The 22,194-nt window shown below is 44.9% G+C and overlaps 1 protein-coding gene across 1 annotated transcript in view; it reads right to left on the minus strand.

Annotated features, from left to right (window-relative positions):
- Positions 1–22,194, minus strand: part of LOC138567462 (melanin-concentrating hormone receptor 1-like) — a 677,597-nt gene that overhangs the window by 157,773 nt on the left and 497,630 nt on the right. The window lies entirely within an intron of this gene.

The raw sequence follows: 22,194 nt of genomic DNA on the forward strand, positions 1-22,194 counted from the left end.
ATGTAACAATTTTCATGTATCAAATTGAAGGGACAGCCCAGGTATACCACCTGACTAACCCTCAGCCACTAACACCGTTCTCTATATGTGCGCTATACTAACCCTACCACTCGAGTAACCAATCCAGAGTGGAAATAGGTTTTTTATTAAACTTTGTAAGATGACGCAAGTAGAGCGTCATACTAAGGTAAAAAGGGCCTGCGAGCCCCACGATTGTGTGTGTGTCAGGACGGACGCGTACGCTCCTTGACCCATCCCTGCCGTTTTGTCTAATAAACAGCAGAGTCACCTTGCTTCTTGCGTGTCTCTCATACTCTATCTCTTTTGGGATATACGGGAGGAGTTGGGGCCTCCCTGCCCAGAGGTCTGCGGACGGCCCGGCCGACCCCGGCAGAATTTCCCCCCGACAAGATCATCCTAGGCTCACTGAGACAGTTTCCATAGTAACTGGTGCAACATTTGAGATGTTTTCCAGCCAACAGTTTCCCATTGAAAACTCCATTGCTTCATGATCGTTGCCTTCAAAAGTACTCCCTTAATGCTCTCTAGCCCTTTCAGCGATCATTTCCTTAATATGTACACGAAGAAACTTAAGAATCAGCAAAGGAATTTAAGAATCAGCTGACGAGGCTTCCCTCTCCTTTAAGTACCTTGGGAAGTCCAGGAAGTTGGAGGAGTTTGAGGTTAGGGGGACTTTCTGTTAATAGTTGAGGGTCAGAGGATGGCTGTGTTTCCATCCTTGGGTCCAGGCATTCCGCGGCCAAATATGCATGTCGCCAGCCCTTCCAAAGGGGCTTGAATTTGAAAAACGCTAAGCCTAATGCTCCTGTTCCAGTGAATGGTCGTATGTTGATGTTTTAGGGAGAAATAAGAGTCTTACCACACATTGTTGTGTTTTATACCGCAGACGACAAGATGAATGATATGTGGAGATGTATGAGGTGCGGATGACTGAAGCTTTCGTCTCCCCACTATGGGTAATTTGTGCTGCTAGGGTGGTGGGTCGTTGGTTGTTTCAATTGCTTGCAACATGAAAGGGTTGCAGCAAGTTTAGCACTAATGGAAATGTTTTGCTCTCTTGAGGTTCGGGTTGATATTAGGCGTGGAAGAAAATTACTCCAAGGAGCAATACAAAATCCAAATCATTGTACTTGTGGTTGTGTATATCACAGCCTGTACAAATCTTTTTTTGACTCCTGCTGAAGGTTCTACATTGAAAGCCATAGAACAGAAACATGACATGTTGAGCGAGATTTTATTGAATTGATTCATACAATTAAGTTTCAATGTTTAATTGTGTTTATAAGAGTTGAAGACTTATTAGTGTTCCTGAATGGGTGATTAAGTCACGTGGCTGTGGGTCTCACACAGGAGTATGTAGTTGTTTTGCACCTTGAGGTGGTGCTGGTTTTTAAATAATTACACGGAGATGAACTGAGCCTGAATTTTAAAACTGTTTTAACAAGTAAATAAAACCTACTTTTGCATGTGATTTTGTGTTATTTTATATGTACTTTGCCCTTAGGCTTAAATAAATCTAGAGATGGCAGGGTCCTAAATAGACACAACCCCAATTGTTTAGATAATGTGCTTTTGAGTCTGGGGAGGGTCTTTACACATCAATTCTTTGTGTGTACATCCTGGGATTTGTGGGAAAAATGAACAGGTAAACGAGGTAAATGCAATTGCGCAATGTTATCTGTTAAAAAAGGGGGTACAATTACTAATGACTAATTATTTGTAATTAAACTGCACACTTCCCTGAAAGGAGAGTGAAAAGTTGGAAAATTGGGGAGCAGTCCCCGGAGAAGAAAATATGCGGGGATGTCAGTGTGGTTTGCTGACTTGTGGGACGAGGCATGGAGAGATGGTATGGCGGCGGGAGGGTAGAGGTAAAAGGGGATTTGGAATGGTGTTAGTGCCAACTGGGTGGAGGATATGGGACCAGTTCTTGTGCAGCCGTCTCCAATAACGATAAATGGATTATTATTTGTTTCTGACATGTAACATCCATGACAAGCTGGCTAGCCATGCATCCCAGAGAGTGGTTGATGTAGGACATGTACAGATGTGCTCACGGAACCTTTTCAGCATCCTTGTTCCCAAGGTGGTCTTTCCAAGGGGGCGAGATGCAAACCGTTCTTGCTTCAGTGTGTAAAGGAGTGGGAGGGGCTCTCTAGCAGTTACCCCAAATACCAGCAAAAGGATACTCAGGCCCCAAACAAATCTGTGAGGCAAGAACGGAAGACTCAACAACAGGGCAAAGGTTTACTGTCTTTATTATCCAACAAAAATGACAGGGATGACACTAGAATAGCGTTTCCAGAGCTCTCATCCTCCACTCGTGTGTCACACTGTTTTAATCATGAGTGATGTCACAGAAACAGGTTACATCCAAAACCTATAAGGGGTGTGGATTGGTCAGTTTAGGGAAACTACATATGCAATGTATAGGGGTTGGTATGATTATTGGATCACCATATCTAGTTGCTACCCTAAGACCACCTCTACTTACACCAAATACAAAGTTTCATGAAAGTATAGAAGCTATTGGCCACTGCAACATTATATGTCATAGCGTGAAAGGCAGCTGAGGATGGGATAGAACGTGTCTTCTCAGCTTTGGGACCTTGGACAGCTACCAGGCTGGGTGGACCTTTTGAAGGCAATGGGAACTAACAAAGAGGTGCTGTGTGTTCCATCATGTTGCCATCTCTGATCACCTAAGCCTGAGAGAGTACATTCAGTTGTTAACTTTGAGCAACACTTGTATCTTTCCACCTCTCTCTCCATCTACCTTCAGTGAATAGGCATTGTCCTATTTTCCCTGGTCACACGTGTAGGGACCATTAAATAGAGCTCTGCTGCTTACAATAATGATGATTTTAGACTTGATTTCTTGCAGGTGTCTGGTTTCCTTGGTGAACTTGGAAACTTTCCATCGCTGCTCGGCCTTGGCTAGGGTATGTCTGTGCTGAAAGCTCTGTCTGCCTGGCTTTAGCTGACCCAGGTTGTCAGTTCTTCCAGGTATTCAAAGACTACATCCCTTTCCTCATTCACTTCAGTGTACCTATAACTTCCATCTTTGCTCTTATGGCTTTCCATGTTAGTTGCAATTAAGCATGTGCAAGAATATGTATTCTTGGCACCTTGCATAAGCATTTGTTTTGTGTTTATCTGCAATAATCTACTGTATGCTCGTGTAACTTAATGTGTGGATGCCTATGTACTTCATGCCTACGTGCACCTATGTCGTGATGTGAGTGATGATGTTGTGTTAAAGGTGCTAATTCAGCACCAGACAGGGGGACGCAGCTACCAACTGCAAGAGTAAAGAAGGGGGGTAGTAGGGGCAGTTACATCGGAAATGACACAGGTATTATAAGCCACAGATGCCCCATATAAAGGGCTTCAACGGTAACGGTAAGGATAGTGATGCATTGGGTGTATATACAGTCTAAGATACTGTCCTATGATCGGATAAAAAAGGGGAAGGATAGAAATAGTGCCATCATACACACGCAGAGTGGGAAATCCATTGGGCGGGCTGGACCTGAGTAAGTTCGATCTGAAACACGTGACCAGTATGACAGAGATCTGCAAAGGGGCGTGGGGATCAAGCTAATCATTACGAGAAAAACAATATAACTAGAACAAGGTGATGTAATTACAAGGTGGTCAGCCAATCCAGCCGCCCAGTACGGCAGCAGGGAAAAAATGGCTATGTATCAGTGTGGCAGTCACAAAACCGCCGATGCCCATGGGCAGGCAGCTGTGGGAGAGGAACACTGAACTGAGTGGCCTTACTCAGAGAACCAATCAGACAGTAGGTTATTGACCTCTGTGGAGGTGACCAGCCTGCAAAGAATCTACCACAGAGTTTGCAAAAGTCATCATCCAACAGGTATCGTGTGAACGTCCCCTTTCCACCAGCTGTAGGGTGTCTCGTGTTCCCTTCTCAATGTTGCTGACCAATGGCAGTGTATTAAAGTGTTGGTGGTCAGCAGAAATGTTACTTCAGTAATAACAAGTTGTTCCAGGGTGGGGTGTGAATATCTGTTCAATGCTTCAATTACAGTTCACTAATCAACGTAAAATTCGAAGAGGTGATGTCTACCACCAGCTGATGAAATCCCTGGAAAACATCGAAAACGTGAATTCTCCTACTTGCAAGTGTTTCGATGGATTTCTGATCATTGTATTTCTTGGTATAAAACTACTGTTCATATTCCATTCAGATGTCAGCCTTTTGATCAGAGCTTTTCCATTGTTCTGTTTGATTTGTGCTCACCCAGCTGTAATAAACAGTGTTGCTTCTTGCCTGGTGTCTGCTCCACTTTTTGAGTATGTCGTTCTTTTTATTATGCTGTAATTGGTGGACCTCTGACTACATTTTTGGAGGCCCCAGCGAGATCTCTCAGTCCTTGCTGGAACCCTGAGTGTATCCTGGATGCCCTCCCTCAGGGCGCGTTTCTGGCCACTGCAGACCTTTTCACTGCGCATTGCTGAGGAGGCTCTGCAGGTGCAGAGTTCTGAAAGATCTGCCAGGTCCTGAGTGCTGTCCCGCGCTCAGTGGAACAGTGAGCCCATGGTGGAGGCTCAGTACTGAGGGGACTTGAGAGTATCCATGATGTCAGTATAACCATGCAAGAAGACGTTGCATAATAGTGGATGCTTATGGCAGGGAGGGATAGATTCTTTTTACGGTGTATAAGACGCATCGTCAGAGAAGGGAGGACGCTCGGCTGTAGTAGTGTAGATATTAGAGCATACCACCTGATAGGGAGTAGGCGATGGTGTGGGACGCCAGCGGTAGAGCAGTAGAAGTGTGCAGTGTGTGGCGAACTCTGTTAGACAGCAGTAGTTGCGTCATAGGGGTACAAGTTGTGTTTTTCTTTCGTAGATAGGGACACATGTGTGGTAGTTAGAGTCATTCAGTGGTGAGGGCTCGTGGTGGACGAGTCATCACCAAGAGGTATCGCTTGTGAAATAGCAGGCTTTGTTCATTTCAACAGCAAGATTGTGTCAGCGATGCATGGCTAGACACTGGACACTCTTGTGCTGACATAGGGAACGGTGAGCCCATGGAGAGGGATGCCAAGTACTAATACTGAGTAGGTGGTCCGGCCTGTGGAGAGAGCCATTGAAAATGAGTGGAGTGTCTAATAGGGCTTGCAGAGAGGGCCAGTGTGAACGTTGAGAGGTGTGATCGGGAATAAAATGCAAAAAAAAAAAGAAAACAAAGAGTTGGGAGAACAGGAGGAGGGGGCAACACACGGTAGTAGAATAAAAAGAAAGGAAATAATGGTTTATGTGGACAGCCCCCTAGAACACATGTGCAGCAAATTGTCCCAGTATCACGATAAACAAAGAAAATACAATTTTCAGTGGGCCAGAGAGACTGCAGGGCAGTGTTTCCATGCGTGGCCAGGGGAAGGGACAGTTGACAGTAACATAATAGAGAATATGTTATCTTACCTATTAAAACAATCTAAAGGGTCTAAGCTAAAAAGCAGGCAAAACATACTGGGTCTCTGGAAATTATACGAAATATTTAAGAAAGAAGAAGTAGAATCAGTGGGAGGGGTGGACCAGGCTCACCTGCCACAGGGTATACTACCCTTGTCGGGAAACCTCATAGAGAGACGAGAGGAAAGCAATAGGGGAGAAAGATAAAGCACAAAGAGAGGAGGTGCACATGTGGGACAAACGAAAATATCTAGCCAATATTGAAAAGAAATACACGCCAATAGGTGGATGCGTTATTTAGTCAGGTGGAATGGTTGATAGAGGTGGTAGTGAGGAGGAAGAGCAAAGGGGATAAGGGATAATGGTTATCGGGAAGAATACAATTCAAATTAGATGGGGAGGACAAAGAGGAAAAAAGAAAAAGAACGATGAAGGGGATGAGGAAGACGCAGCCTCAGACAAAGGATTATTGGGATACAAATGGAGTGATGTGGACAGTGATGAATGGACACGCGACAAACTTAGGAGAAGGGGAGAAAAGAGCAGAAACGACAGGACCGTACGGTTGTGACAGAGACTGGTCCTCCTCACGTAGTAGAACTGGGAAGGCAAAAATGGGGTTAGGGCAAGCTCTCAGAGAGGGAATGAAAGGACCTAAAACACGGGCAATGCCTTTACTACAGAAGGGATGAGGGGCAGCCCATTATGTGCCCTAGCAAACAATGGACCTGGACAACCTAATATATGGCTTGCCCAGCAAATGGATACAGGCACTCGAGAAAAAGACAGCAGGGTGACACTGGCCGTAGGGGATATGAAAAGTTTGTTTGCCGCAATTATTGAAGAACAGGTAGACAACATTTGGAATTAGGCTGGCTTTAAAGGAGTGAAATTGAGAACTGATGCTGATGATGGAGCTCCATTTAACAATTGTCGGGTGCATGTCTGTGAAGTTTTGAAGGAGCATGTATCTAGAGAGCTACGACCTGGGGACAGTGATGGCTTACAAAATGAAAGGTGACGTGGCCCAGCTGAATATATAAAGTATGTTCAGGATTTATGGACCCAAGAGAAGCGAAGGTCCTAGGACAATGCATACCGTTGTTCTATCACATACTGGAAAAATGACTGCCAACAGAAGTAACGGCTTCCTGGGACAAGGTAGTGGGTATAGAAGCTAAGGGCTGGCTTGAAATACAAGCAACAATAGTACATTACTATAAGAGGATGCAGGAAAGGGAGAGGCAGGTAGCCGAGAATGCACCGAAGGCAAAAAGAAAATCAGTGCAAAAGACACTGGCCAAATACACCAAGGAAAGAGCATTGTTAGTGCCAGAAGACGCCGCCGGCAGCACCAGAAGGAGGGTTTCTCATAGGACAAACACCACAACAAGGAGAGTATGTGCAGCTTCAATATGGACCACAATGGGGAACACCAGCACAGGGGAATTACATGCATGGGGGATACTATCCTATAGGAAGAGGGTTTACACAACATGGAAGAGGGTATTGAGTAACAGGATATAAGGTTTTCAGACCATGCTACATGTGTCAGAACATGGGACATGTGGCACACACCTGTCTATTTATGCAACAGGCCCAGGCAATCTAAGTAGCACAACATCAGGGGCTCCAGTGGCAGCAGATACAATGTCCTCCAGGGCTGTAACAACCAATACAGATGGCGGAAAAGCAGGGAGGAGTGCAGCTCCAAGGAAGGACAACTGACAGCAGGGTAACAGTCTCAGCAATGGTTGAGCCACCTGCAGTAGCAGGTGGAACTACAGTATTGCTAGGGCAAAACGTGGTGCCTTATTACACAGGGGTCAGCGTGGTAGCTTTTCCCTTTATGCCGAATAACACACAGCAATAGGGGGCCCCATAGAAAGTGCAAGTGTGTCCAGTCCTAGCCGTAACTGACGACCCCGAAGAGGAACCCCAGGTAGCAGTGAAAATAGCACCAAGAAAGTTCTCGTTTATCATAGATACAGGAGCAACCAAATTCTGCATTAGGGCGGAGGGATTCAAAGTGAGGGATATGGATACACAGGACTTTTCTGGGGCCATGGTCGCGGCTCCAGTAACAAAAGATTGACCATTAACCATAGGGACAAAACAGCCTGTAGCTCTCTTACTGTACTCCAAAGACACGCCCATCAATATATTGGGGAGAGACCTGCTCAGCAAACTGAATGCAACCATATAATTCAAAGAGAAAGGGATGGTGTGCTCCCGGCATTTACTATGCCAGGGTAGCATCTCATCTCTTGACAGCACACGGGCAAGCACCTTGCGAGCACAGCCACTATACCACATAATGTTCCTTTATGGGGTGGAGGTTCTGCTGGGATGGGTCCCGGGAATACAGGGGAAGGTGTTCCAACTGACTTCAGAATTCCTATTCAGACCACAGTGCCAGAAGGTTGACTTAAAGGGGAAAAGAAAGGTGTTACAGCTGGAAGAAGCAGTAATACGCAAAGACATGGGGCCTCATTATGAGATTGCTGGTAAGTTTTCATAGTTACCGTTATGCCAGTGCCACTATTTCCGGCAACCCGTGATTTCGGAATCAACAGATGATTCCGGGTTGTCAGGCACGCGCATTCCAGCAAGCCGGAAATGGTGGCACTTGCATCACGGAAACCTCTTGAAAACTCGCCAAAACTGACAACACTGTTGTCCTTGGTGCTGGTGCCCCCGAATCTGGCATTGCGATGCTGGACCCAGTGGCACCGGAAACTGCAGTGCCACTGTTACCATGACCGGAAACGAAGTGAGCGCCGGAACAGGAAACTGGCCAGAGGCCATTACAAAAACACAATCCATTGCTATCTGCAACTCCCAGGCAACATCCACCCCGCCTGAACAAATAAACACCACCAGGACCATGTCATCTCGAGTTTGTGGGACCCTCAAGCGAAAGCCACGCTTCTCAAAGCCCAAGCTCAACAATCTTGCCCACCGTCATGGGGCTGTTCATCAATGCATCCCCCGATCTGCTCAGGCAGCGGAACCTTGTCTTTAACAAGCCAAATGTCTCATCAATTGTGCACTGTGTCCTGATGTGAGCACAGTTGTATCCCTGCTCATGCTGGCTCTGTGGTTGCCTCACAGGGGTCATCAGCTATGGGATCAAGGGGTATCCAGCATCACCTGCATGGCAGGGACAGAATGGGGGCAAAATCATTGTGGTGCCAGTATCATGTTCATACAGTCTGTATATTGGTTGTTTACACATGCAAGTTATTTCATGCGATTGGCACCAGACGTAGCATATGTCACAGATGACCCTGGTACCAGGCGTATTGTCAATGGAAATTGCTTTGTCTGATTTGTACAGATAGTTAGGAGTTGAATCAGTGATCTGCCAGTTCCCTATCTGCATTCATCAATGTCAATGGAATGACACAGTTCAACCGGTAATTTTTCTTGTCCGGCTCAAAGTCTGTTGGTGGCCTTACCACGAGCCTTGTTTACGGGCCGTAAAAATACAAATCTGCCTGCCACAGGCGGTGTGCCAGACAGGTCTGACCCTGCCAGGTGCCGCAGACCTGGTAGGCAAAACTGTCACAGGAGCTAACGTTTGTTTACATGCACAAATTGCATTTTCTTTAATTTAGGGAATGACTACATGTGTGCAGTAATACTTGCATTTGGATTTACATGATATGCTGCATGGGAGCTGTTGAGAATCATCTATGAATCATGCACAATGCTCAATGTGGATGTATACACAGAAAGGTAGCATGAATGGATTTGATTTGATTGAGAAGGCGATGGCAGGATAATGATAGCCATGCAGCCAATATCCTTGGTCCCTATGCAAGGTAGATGGGTGGTTTGCTGTGAACTTCCCATCACCCTATGCCTGTGCCACATGCAACTTTGAGAAATGCGTGTGCCAGTCTGGGTTCCATTTGCATGTCGTATGATGGTCATATAACCCATCCATTCATGTGTCCAACTATTTTGTTGCGATTCATGTCAAATGCATATGGGTATGTGCACTTGTAACAGGCAGGAAAACTGGCTACCTGCTTTGGTGTACGGTAGTGGTGGTGCATTTTATGTGCCAGTCCAGCTTTGCAGTTATTATGCATGCGCATGCTCCGTCTGGCAATTTCACACACATAAGACATGCCCTTCAACTCATGCTTGCAATTTGTGTGTCTGACATTGTATTACACACATGGACTATAGACAGTTATCGTCCCCGCCCCAATTTCACAGTGCACATGCTTTGGTAATTATACTCACCCAACATCCAGGTCCGCTCTGCTGTGACGTGCCATGTGCCTTGGCAGCGTGGAGTTCCTCAATACCATAGAATCGTTTGTTGATCCCAGAAATCTTGCACAGCAATGGGTGATGAGGTGTTGTGCATCACACACCACCTGCACATTGAGGGAGTGGTAAAGTTTACCGTTCCTGTAGATTGCCTCAATGGCATGCCCACCAGCTCTGCATTTGTGCAGTCCAACACACCAATCACATTGGGCATGTCTTTGGTGGCATTAACCTGGTCAAGTGTTCGTGGTAGGGGTATGTCATCAGACACATGCTGCAGGAGAGCATCCAGAGCCTGGAAAAGGACCCTTGAAAAACAGGGTTCGGATAGGCCATGCAGTTCACCCAGTGTCTTGGTAGGTGCTGGTTTCGAGGAAATGTAGCACAAACACTACCTTGAGCAAGGGGGGGTGGGGTGGCAGTACGGATCTGGATGTGGTTGACGAGGTCATCATGGATCAGGTCCACTCTGGAGGTGATGGTGTCCCTGTCTAGCCGGTACAGGGTATGGATCTGTGTCTGGCTGAGGTTGAAGTGTGTAGGCCTTATGCAGGGTATGGGTGGCTGCCTGAGGGGTGCTACCTGCTGGCCATTGTTATTTTGCATGGCCATGATGACCCTTCTTCTCCTCCTGTGCCTCCATCACCTCCTCTGCCTTTCTGCCTCTTCCAGTTGTATCGCTGCATGCAGGGCCTCCAGCTCCATTACTGCTAATGCTGCTGCAACTATGGTTGTGTTGGAAGGGGTGTGGGAGTGGTCTTTATGTGCATTTACACTGCTCATGGTGGTCACCTGGGTTGATTTTGGCCACCTGTGGCTTGTTCCTGCACACCTCACACTGTTTAATGCCTGGTCCACGATGCTGGTGTTTCCGGCATGGTCATCATAGTGCCACTGCAACTTTTATGGCAGTGTTTCTGTGAAGTTGGCACTCAGAATATACCCATACAACTGCTGGGCCAGTGTTTCAGGCACAGCCGATGTGTCATTCTGCAGATTCAGTTCACAGTGCTGCCGGATATGGTAGGTCACTTGCGGTGACAGAGTTTGCAGCATTGCGACTTGGAGTGTGCCGGTCCAGAAAAATGTGCCGGTACGGAGCGACCGGCACCACTATTTCCAGACTGACATACTTGTAATGATGCCCATGGTCTACATTGATGGGTCATCAAGTATTGACCCTGAGACAGTAAGAAGAGATACTGGTGCAGCATTAGTGTGCTCCATAAACAGGGAATATGTAAAAGCATCTCAGCAGTGACTACCTTTGCATTTTTCAGCACAGGCAGCAGAATTAGTAGCAATGTTAAGAGCACTAAAAATTATGGAGGGGCATGCAGCAAACATATTTTCCGACTCTGCCTTTGTCTCGTCAACTATCCATTCAAGACTGGCACGGTGGGAAAGGAGGTGATTCAAAAGGAGTGTCGGGTCCCCCGTACAACATGCAGAATAACTAAAAGAATTCATTGAGCTCCTAAAAGTTCCAGCTGTGGTGGCAATAATAAAATGCTCCACGATCTCCATAATACACATAATAGAATTACAAGGAGAGGTACCAAAAGAGGAAAAAGCACTGTGGATAAAAAGAGGATATTCACTGTCACCAATGGACATGATTTGGTGGCAGAATAGCACAGGGAAGCCTGTAATGCCCAGGAAATTGTTTAGAACAGCTGCATTTCCCCACCAACATGTCCAAAGAAAGCATAGCTGCAGAGCTGAGTGAGGGATGGTAAGTTCCAAAGATGCATTTGTATTTGTATTTATCTGTATTTATTTTATTTGTATAGCCCAAACCAGGCCCGGAGGCTACCGGGCGCATATCTTAGAAACAGTGGTTACATAGCAATATGACATTTTAGGTAGCATTTAAGTTGAACAAAGTAATCAAACACATTGGTAATTTGAACAGCAATAGATAGGTCATTACGTTTTCAGAGTGCGGCTCGGTCATCAGATGTGACTAGCCAACGTTTGGCTTTGTGTTTAAAAAGATTCAGGGAAGGAAGGTTTCTGATAGTAAGGGGGACAGAGTTCCACTGGGAAGCTAGACCCACTGGCTGTTTGGAGCTTGTATCTAGGGATCAGTAGGCTCTGGTTAAGGGTAGATCTTAGAGATCGAGCTGGGGTGTACTGCGTGAACCGTGAAGAGAGATAGATAGGGGCCAGGTTATTCATGCATTTGTAGGTCAGGGCAAGCGATTTTAGTGAGATCCTTTGGGTGACTGACAACCAATGAAGGTTCTTCCTGATTTCCGAGATGTGGGCTGATCTAGGGATATTGAGGGCTGCTCTGATGGCATTATTTTGTATGATCTGAAGTTTGTCTAGGTTGCCTTGATTAGTGCCTTGGTACAGTGCATTGCAGTAGTCCAGTTTGGACATGACCAGAGTCCTAGCAAGGATAGTACAGTTATGAGTGGAAAGAAAAGGGTGACATTCTGTGAACAACTTGCAGGTGTAAGCGCCGGCGGCAGCAACTGCATTCGTTTGTCTGTGGAGGGAGAGAGTGGAATCGAGGTAGATTCCGAGAGTTTTGGTATCTTTGGAAACTTTTATGGAATTTCCGTCGATATTAAAGGAGCTGAACATGGGGTTCAGCTTGTTAAGTCTTTGCTGTGTACTTAGGATGAGGAGCTCTGTCTTGTCGTCATTAAGACAGAGCATGAGCAAGTGAATGAGTTCATGAGAAATTGTATGGTTTGCAAACAGTTTCTGTCTGGCCATACTTTATAAAACTTTACGGGGAACAATACCACGACTGGAAGTGCCCTTCTGGCACTTGCATATTGATTATGTTGACATGCAAGAAAGATGTGCCTCATACAGGTACCTAATCGTAGTGGTCAGTCCATTTTCACATTGACTTGAAGCGGGGCCCTGTGCAAAGAATTTTGCAAAATCCACTGCAAGGTTCCTTGTGAGGGAAGTATTTCCAAGGTATGGGAGATAATATCACATAACGGCCACCACTTCCCCAACAATTTCTTTGAGGAGATAACACATCTCTTACGGATCAAACACAAACTTTGCACAGTTAACCGGCTGCAGGCAAACAGAATTGTGGAGAGAATTAATAGATTACTAAAAGAGCACTTGACTAAACTAACAACCAGTATGGGCCAAAATTGGCTTTTCAGCCTCTCTATTGCACTATTCGGCCATCGAAATGCACCTTCTGTGGAGTACCACCTTAATCGGAATGAATTTGAAACAGGATAGGAGAATGCATACACCACTCCCTCATTCAAGTTCAATTTCAGATGCTAACCCTGGCTCAGAAATCATTGGCACTGAAATTAAAGATTATTTAACTTTGATGACCAATGTGCTTTGCTACATCTCCCACCAAGTCCAGCAATCTACAAGTGAGCAAACCAATATTAAAGAGTGTGCACAGGTCCGTCAAGCATTTCCACAAACACAGCTTCTTTATCCAGGGGACAAAATACATATTCGAAACACAGTGAGAAGGTGGAAGGAGCCTGGGTTTTGTGGTCCTTTTGAAGTGGTCTTCTCAACCCCCACTGCAGTGAAAACAAAGAAACGATGTGCATCGATTCACCACTCAGACGTTTGTCACAATACCAGCAGAACATCAGGAAGAGGAGGACTCAATTGATGGAGAGTATTAGCCAACTTACATTAACATGTTGTACTAGAATAAGGTGCTACATAAGACCCACAATAGAAATAGAGGACGGATGAGAAAAAAGAAAAGGGGGTGGGATTAAAGAGAAGAGTGAGGTAAATGTAAAAGGTGTTGTATTATTCTGCATCTTTGTTTTGTGTCTTCTTCTTCTTTTCTGGCATTTAACACCTAAGGATAAATTGGGTCCATCAGCTGGTGGAGATACGGAGATGTTCACTGAGCAAAGTATAACTAGCCCAATAGAATTCTACTAAATTGTCAGGGAGTGCATGGACTTGGTCTCAGAAAACTTATGGTATGGAGAAATATAGAAGTTGGGATGGGGATCACCAATGGTACATCCTATGTGTGCTTTCTCATCCCACATCTCACAGGAATGCCAAAGCAATTCTTGCCCGAAGGGTTGACAGCAGAGAACTGTCAACATTTTTGCTTCAATTACGCTTCACAAATCAACATAAACTTTGAGGAGGTGATGTCCACGAACCAATGAAATCCCTGGGAAACATAGAAAAAGTGAATTCTCCAACATGCAAGTGTTTTGATGGATTTCAGTCCATTGTACTTTTTGGTATAAAACTGCTGTCCATATTCCATTCAGATGTCAGCCTTTCGATCAGAGGCTGTCCACTGTTCTGTTTGATTTGTGCTCAACCAGCTGTAATAAACAGCATTGCTTCCTGGCCGTTGTTTGCTCCAACTTTTGAGTATGTGGTTCATTTTATTATGCTCTAATTGGTGGACCCCTGACTACAGCATCATTAACTTGTCGAGTTACAATCAGTCAACCTGTTTGATTGCTGACAACTACACCTCCTCCATATCATTAGCCGGGTATGGTCTTAATGGCCTTGTGAGAAAGTGACATTACTCACATCTGTGATACATCAAACATGGTGATGAAGGGTTTAAGAGTGATGTGCATCTGTAATTTCTATGTCTTCGGGCTGCAAGTCGGGTAGGGGTCACTAGGGCCACACTTGCACTTCCGTTTTCAAGTGTGGTTTGCTGAACATTAATTTCCGGAGTTAGAAAAAACAGGGTGCCACTATAGGAATTGTTTATATGGAAATCTTAAAAGAAGGCACAGGGCACTCTGGATCAGTGGGTGAGGCGCACACTGTAGCGTGGTGAGCACTGCATCCTCAATCACATAGAGAATTGTGATTTTTGGTTTGCTTCAAGAAAATGAGTGATGCATATTTGCAGCTGTTCGCATCATGATCAGTGGTGAATGCATTCACAGGAAGCAATCGCTGTCCTTTGTGTCCTTGCCGAACAAAGCAAAACCTGATATTATACCAGATCGTGAGTTCTTCTGGGTAGTTAACGTTGAATCCACCATATTGTTTTATGGTGGCGATTTCTGCCTTACAGATGGGTATTTTATGTGTGTCGTCATTGACTGCACAACGGGATCATTTTTTATGGAGTTTAGCACATTATTTGCATTTTGATGAAAATTATAATGCATGACTCTCTCAGTCCGCTCTTCCACGACCCTTCCCTCATTTCGCACGTCCCTTAAATCCCTTCTCCTCCACTCTCCTCCTTGAATACCTCCCTATTCTCTCTTCCTCCCCCCTCTCTCCCTCTTCTAACTCCTATATCCCCTCTCCCTTCTCATTCTCCCACCTTTCTATTCTTCACTTGTTCTATCCTTCTCTGTTCCCCCTCTCCAATCCTACTCCCTCTCCACTTCCCCTCCCCCCAGTTAATTGCTTTTTGCTCCGTTTTGTTGTCGAATGATTCATTATGTAATTTTGCTCCCAAAGTTTGTTTATTGTTGTTCACTGTATTAATTGTTCCATTGTACAGCGCCTTGGTGTAAAGCGCTCTATAAATAAACAAATCAATCAATCAATCAATGACATTAATGTAGCTGATGCAGGGGTTTTGTTCAAATGGCGGTTAATCCAAGAGCGGGGAGAGATGAGGCTCTGAGGTTTATATACGTGGCCTCTCACAGTTTATTTTTCTGCACAGATTGTTTGAAGCAAAAGTAGTTTGTTGGTAACATTTAACTGTTGGGATCAAGGTTATTTTCAGAGAGCTAGCCTTTAAGGGTTTTCAAAGCAGTGTATTAGAATAAGCGCCTGAGTTTTTCTGATGGGGACTAGTGTTTGCAACAGAGAGGGTCGGATTGGCCCCTCTGCCTTTCGGCCCGTGGCCAGCCGTAATCGTCCCTGCGGAGTGGGGGTGGTTTCTAGCCATGCTTGAGGCGGTTTGGAAGAAAAAACTAAATTGGGAAAAAATATGTTCCATTTTTTTTTTCTTTCAAAAAGTCTTTCATCCTTCTTAGGTCGATAAATGAGTGATATTGTTGGGTGATATGGTATGCATATTTGTTCTATAAAAAAAGAGCTGAAGTGTGATACAATAACATATTATCATTTGGCCTTGGACGTCTGCTTGGATTCAAAGTAATTTAGTGTACTTAGGAACAATGCTATTAGATGCCACTTCCTGTTTTGTCAAGGGGTGAAAGATCGTGTTTCATCGCTTCCAGGGATCTCACTTTGGGTTCGGGCAGTGCTTAAAGTGGGCCGGGGCCTGCCGGGGCCAGGCCCCGGCAGTCTCCAAAAAGTGAGACTGAGCCGGGGCCCTGCCGGGGCCCCCCGATCCCACCAAGCCACGGCGGGTGCATCTCCCGCCACAGACGCGACGGGAGATGAGTCGCCGGCCGCCCATCAACAGGTCAGGCATGGCAGAGTCAGGCAAGCCTGTGACTGACAGACTTGCCAGCCAGTCACAGCTTGACCGACGCTGTGACTGGCTGACACTTCTGCCAGTCACAGCTGCCTGCTGCAGTGCTGCCGGAAGAGCACCTTGGAAACTAACTTCCTCTGGCAACCCCTCGGGATGGTTACCAGAGGAAGTTAGAGTCCCGGGAAGGAAAATAAATGAAAGAAAATGCGTGCGAGCCTCGCACGCATTTTCTTTAATTTATTTTCCTTGTTCCAAACATTCTGCTGTTTAGGGAACAAACAGCAGAAAGTTTGGAACGGAGAAAATAAATGAAAGAAAATGCGTGCGAGGCTCGCACGCATTTTCGTTCATTTATTTTCCTTGTTCCAAACATTCTGCTGTTTGTTCCCTCGCATGCGAGGAGGATCGCATACTTGCCAACATTCTGTGACCAAAAAGATGTGTAGGATTTTTCAAGTTTAAAAAATAATAATTCCCATAACAATGACATCACGGGGAAATACAAAACATGCAAACAGCACAACATGGAAAGATGTTGAAATGTAAAAATTGAATAATTGTGAATGGTAACTTAACACCAAATTGTCAGCAGATGCTGTGTGATGGTGTTACACTCTGCCACTTGATTTCACTGGTGGTTCACCTAAGAGTTGTCTCGGCAAGAGTGCTGGACGGTGTCAAGTAGCGGTCAGTTCAGTGGATTGGTCTGAGTCCAATTAAAGTAATCACCTACCAGTCCACTGTATAGACAGACTAATGTGTTGCATGCTTTGTCCTGAAGCCTGCCTTAGAGTCACAAAAATTACATGCCGCCACTGTAAAAAGCAGTAGGATCTGTCACTGAAATCTGTAGGCGGCAGGACTGCTTAAAAGGCAGTAGCCTACTGCCTAAATCTGTAGGGTTGGCAAGTATGGGATCGCATGCATTTTCTTCCATTTATTTTCCCATTGCACCATTTGTTGCACCAAAGTCAGCATTATCCTCATGGTGGCTCTGTGAACCAGCCTGGTGCGCCCTGATATTCAGTTGTCTTTGGTCCTCTGGACTATCTTGGTTGTGTGAAGCAACATGGGCATTATGTTGGGTAGTTTTCCTTTGCCTAGCACAAATATGAAGCATTCTCCTGACCCTTGATGATCATTTTCTTTCATTTATGTTCCCCTGATTTTTATTCCTGGTGCTAATTACTGCATTTGGCATGCCATACCGGATTTGATACCGGATTTGTTCCACGCAATGCTGGCCCTTAACACCCTGATCTTTATTCCTGGTGCTAATTACTGTATGTCCATGAGCCGACATTCCACTTTCACAATATCCATTCCAATGTACAATCCATTCCAATGTACAAAGCACCTTTCGTTTTTGACTCATGGTTGGGACTTTACTGTATTCTAATTTCATAACAAAATGGGAGAGGGGCTTCAATCGGGTGTTGACAAAACCTACCCTTGTTACTTGAGTGTGGGCCAATACACCAGATAAGGCATTGACCCTGGGCAATAACATCCCACTATGGCATTAGAATACTGCCTTTGTCACTGCCTAACTTTTCAATATTCCTGAAAATTCTAATTGTCACAAGTGATTTGCGGTGTATTTAACTGTTGCAAATGAGCATTTTAAAATGTCAACTGGCAAATAAACTTTTTTTTTCTTTTTCTTTTGCAATGTTTTCTTTTGCAATGTGACTCACTAGCAATGTGCCCTTATTGCCAATTTTTGTTCTATAAAAAATGCATGGGCACAGCATAAGTGGCAGGCATGGGTAGCATAAAATAATCCCCTTGAGCTTTGATTTGTTATACTTTAAGCCATGTAGAAAGCAGTCTGCTACACAATATGTACTTAGTAATGTAGGCCCGACCAGTTTTACCATGTCGCATTTAGGCCCCGCCCACCAATTAGGCCATGCCCATCACGTCTTAGGCCACGCCCCCAAATGAGGGCCCCCCCTCAGTTTCTTACCCCACTTAAAGCACTGGGTTCGGGTCAAATTACATCACTTCTGGTGATGTCATCAGGGGTCAAGGGTCGTGAGGCAAGGGGTGGGCCACTTTTTTTTGGGTCACTGGGCCTATTTCTTGTCCCAGTCTGAACCTGGCAACAGACACCCACTCCAGAGGTGTAACAGTATCTGTAACGAGCCACATTTTATTGCTAAGGCTGGCAAACAGATTACATCATACCGTCGCCATTGGCGGGCTGAGTGAAGGCAATATTACAGTGGGCAAGGGACCTCTCAGTCCCTAGGTGTGCTGGGTATACTGTGGCAAGCCTCGGTGCTGTCCACAGGAGGCGGGATGCCACTGAGCGCTGTTGCGTGCATAGCCAGTGGAATTGAGATGTCGCAGAGCAGAGTGGGTTGCGGGCTGGAAAAATGGTGGCAAATGTGTGAACCCATTCAATGGCTCACAGGGAGGCGGGCTATGTCAGGTGGTGCACAAGGAGGTTTGTGACATTTGGTGGAGCAGTCGAAGCTCCCAGTATAACACTAGGGAATTCCTGCAGTTTCACCAATCAGGATTCAGATTGTGCCAAACAGTGTTCAACTGAAGCTTTATGTACCCCGCGCGAGGGCCCTATTGGGTATTTTGAGCCCTATAGTCTCAGTAACGCTTGGTAAACACAGAGCGTGGGAGTCTATAGATCTGTCATAAACCACATCACATCAAAATGGCATGAATGGTGGATGCAGGAAAATCCATTATATGCCCATTTAAGAGGCAGTGTAGCATTCTCTACTTCCTGGAAGTAATGCCCAGTCTGCTTTTGATATTAACATTAACATTGCCAGGCAGGGACCTGTGTTGAAATCTGCCTGGGCGGTTGGGGGAAACTAGCTGCAGCTCTGTGTCGCAGGAAGCCTAGGAATGAGGCATTTCTACAGGTTGTTCCCATTCTTAGAGCATTGAGATTGTCAAATGGGAATGCCAAATGAACATTTGAAGGGCTGTAATTAAGCAAAAAATCCCTGAGGTTGGAGGCATAAAGGCGTGTTAATGGTCTGGGACCCATGTCACAGGTCAGAGTAAGTGAGGACCATAACGGGGGCCCTACCACTGTTACCAGATACTGCTTCCTAGTGAGGGGGTTATAGCTATTATTACGCTGGCATGCTCTCTGGGATGCTGGCAGATTTGAAAGTTGTTCAGCAATGCTGCAGCCCTTCACAAGTTTCAAAATAAACTTCCAAAGAAGATGGCAGAAAGGATTTAATCCTAGTTCTTTCTCCCTTTCCACGAGGGCCAGTGACGGGAAGAGGTGGCCAGTGATGTGTCGGGTGCGGGGGGTGCGGCGGTATGCCAGAGGCTAGGAGAGGCAGATGGATATGTGGTGGGAGGCTGGGGGAGTTTGGTGAGGGAGAATGTGATGGAGTTTGCTCCGAGGGCTGGGGCCGCTGGAGGACTGAGCGTTGGGGGGGGCAAGTTGGCACTATCCCGCTCGTCAGGGCGCTCAGAAGATGGGCAAAACCATGAGGTAATTCCCGTATTCTCACTCACTGAATGGCTGGGAAGCCATCAAAGGTCTCCTCTTGGGAGATAGAGAGAAATATGGCCTGAGTGCTTGAGCTAAACAGAAAGCAACCTTTTTATGTTTTGTTGCTATTAGGTGGCGCTGAAAGCGCTACCTATAAAGCCGAAAACTATTGTCATTAAAATAAGTCCTTTAACATGAGAGCTTGAAATAGGGGCTTTGCATGCAGGTTTGTAATACCTTTCAATGCAGGTTGACATACGAGGATGGATATATGTAATTTGGCTATGCGTTCCACCCATTTAACGCCCATCTATAGGATTTGCCTCCCATTCCCACCCCTTTTCCCTCCAATCACACCTCTTTGTGCACTCTTTGGCTGATTTTCTACTGTGTGGTGAATTTTCCAGCCATTTTTCCTTCCAAAATTGTGCCCGCCATATTTTAATATTATTAAAAAGTGTTTTGACTTGATTAATGCTTTAAAAAATATTTACTGCAGCTTTCAAGTTATGTTACAAATGTTACAGTATTTTTTATTAAAAATAAACAAGGTAGTGTAAGAGACACGTTTTTGTTTAAAATGGCACTGAAAATTGACATCTAGTGACTTGTGGGGCATGGATCAAGTGTTTTAGATGTACGCAGCACTTGATTGGCTGTGCAGTTAGTGATGTGATTGGATGTGCAGTGTGTGTTCCTTTCTAGAAAGAAGCCATTTTGCTTATATATTCCTAGCTGAAGACAAGTATATGAATTTGTGCGCTTTGGATTTTCTTTGTTAACGTTGGAAATCTGTGCTGGCAGCAGCTTAACAACATCAACCTGTCACTGGCACATATTTGCAACGTTAGTGCAATTAATTGAATGTTGGCGGTGGCTTGGCATTTTCGATGCTGCCGCCAACATATCATTTGTTTTACTAATGTTAGAAATATGTGCCGGCGGCGGATTAATGATATTAACCCGCCGCCGGCACATATTTTCAATGTTAGTGAAACTAATTCAGAGCCGGTGGCGGTTTTGCTCCCCCGATGCCGCCGCCGGTTCTGAGTTTGTTTTTACTAACATTCCAAATATTTGCAACATTAGTGAAACTAATTCACAGATCGTGGTGGATTGGCTTTCCCAATATCGACTCCGGCTCTGGGTTTGTTTTACTAATGTTCCAAATATTTGCAATGTTAGTGAAACTAATTCAGAGCCGGTGGCGGTTTTGCTCCCCCGATGCCGCCGCCGGTTCCGAGTTTGTTTTTACTAACATTCCAAATATTTGCAACATTAGTGAAACTAATTCACAGATCGTGGTGAATGGCTATCCCAATATCGACGCCGGCTCTGGGTTTGTTTTACTAATGTTCCAAATATTTGCAACATTAGTGAAACTAATTCACAGATCGTGGTGGATTGGCTTTCCCAATATTGACTCCGGTTCTGGGTTTGTTTTACTAATGTTCCAAATATTTGCAATGTTAGTGAAACTAATTCAGAGCCGGTGGCGGTTTTGCTCCCCCGATGCCGCCACCGGCTCTGAGTTTGTTTTACTAATCTTACAAATACGTTACAAATATTCTGAACGTTAGTGAAAGTAATTCAGAGCCGGTGACGGCTTAGCTTTCCCAATGCCCCGTCCGGCTCTAAGATATACTGGCCAGTGAAAATTTCAGTGTAAAGTTGCCTTACACAGGTGCACCATTGCAGAGCAGCAGTGAGCAATCGTGCAACACTAATTTATGTGATCATCAACCAATGTCTACCTTTTCAAAAAAACATTCTCATGCATAACATGGGATATAATTCAAACCCTTATGTTAATCCTTAGACCAATGTGAAAAAGTGCAAAAATAATACAGATGTGACTTCTATTACAGCTACTATATTGCATGTCTTGAATAAACAATACTTAGCTGTCTAATGAGGCTGGGATGATAGCTAAGGGACAACGCGTTTGTCTTGGAAACAAGACAGTGCATAGCAACGCAGTTTTAAATATCGGGCTTGTGCTCAGAGCAGATGAGCAATTATAATTTTTTTTTGTGGCTGGAATAAGTATTTGAACAAACACTGAAAAATATTCTAATAAATATATAATGACCACTTTATTTTTGTCTGCTTGCTATCAAACAATAAATGACCTACTTGTATGAGTTGCATGTCACACTTACCAGTTGAAAAATATAGTTTCATGATACATTTTAAATTGCACAAGTTTCAAAGTAAAGCAAGAACATTGTGCTCCTCTCACAAACGCAGAATTGTTTTGTGAAGGATTGAAATGACAGGGAGACGGACAGGCAGCTGGCCATACAAAAGAAATAGATTCGTAGCATCAGAAACAGCTATGCTAACAAAAGAACACAAAAACAGATGGGATTCCAATCTAGGCTCTAACAGCCCCGAGATAAAGAATACAAATCTGTATTAAAAAGGCCAAGATCACAAGTGGTTGAGAGAAATGTGGCACAGGCGATTAATCTTCAGACTACCTCATATTCGTGCAATCTATGAGGGTACCATCTCTTTCCTATTCTATCTTCCTTTGCTTGTCGCACGTTTGCACAGGTCCCTTTGCAAGCACCCTCAAACACCTTGAAAA

This window comes from Ambystoma mexicanum, chromosome 2p (genome assembly GCF_040938575.1).
Source record: "Ambystoma mexicanum isolate Mex_15411 chromosome 2p, UKY_AmexF1_1, whole genome shotgun sequence".
NCBI classification, from domain to species: Eukaryota; Metazoa; Chordata; class Amphibia; order Caudata; family Ambystomatidae; genus Ambystoma; species Ambystoma mexicanum.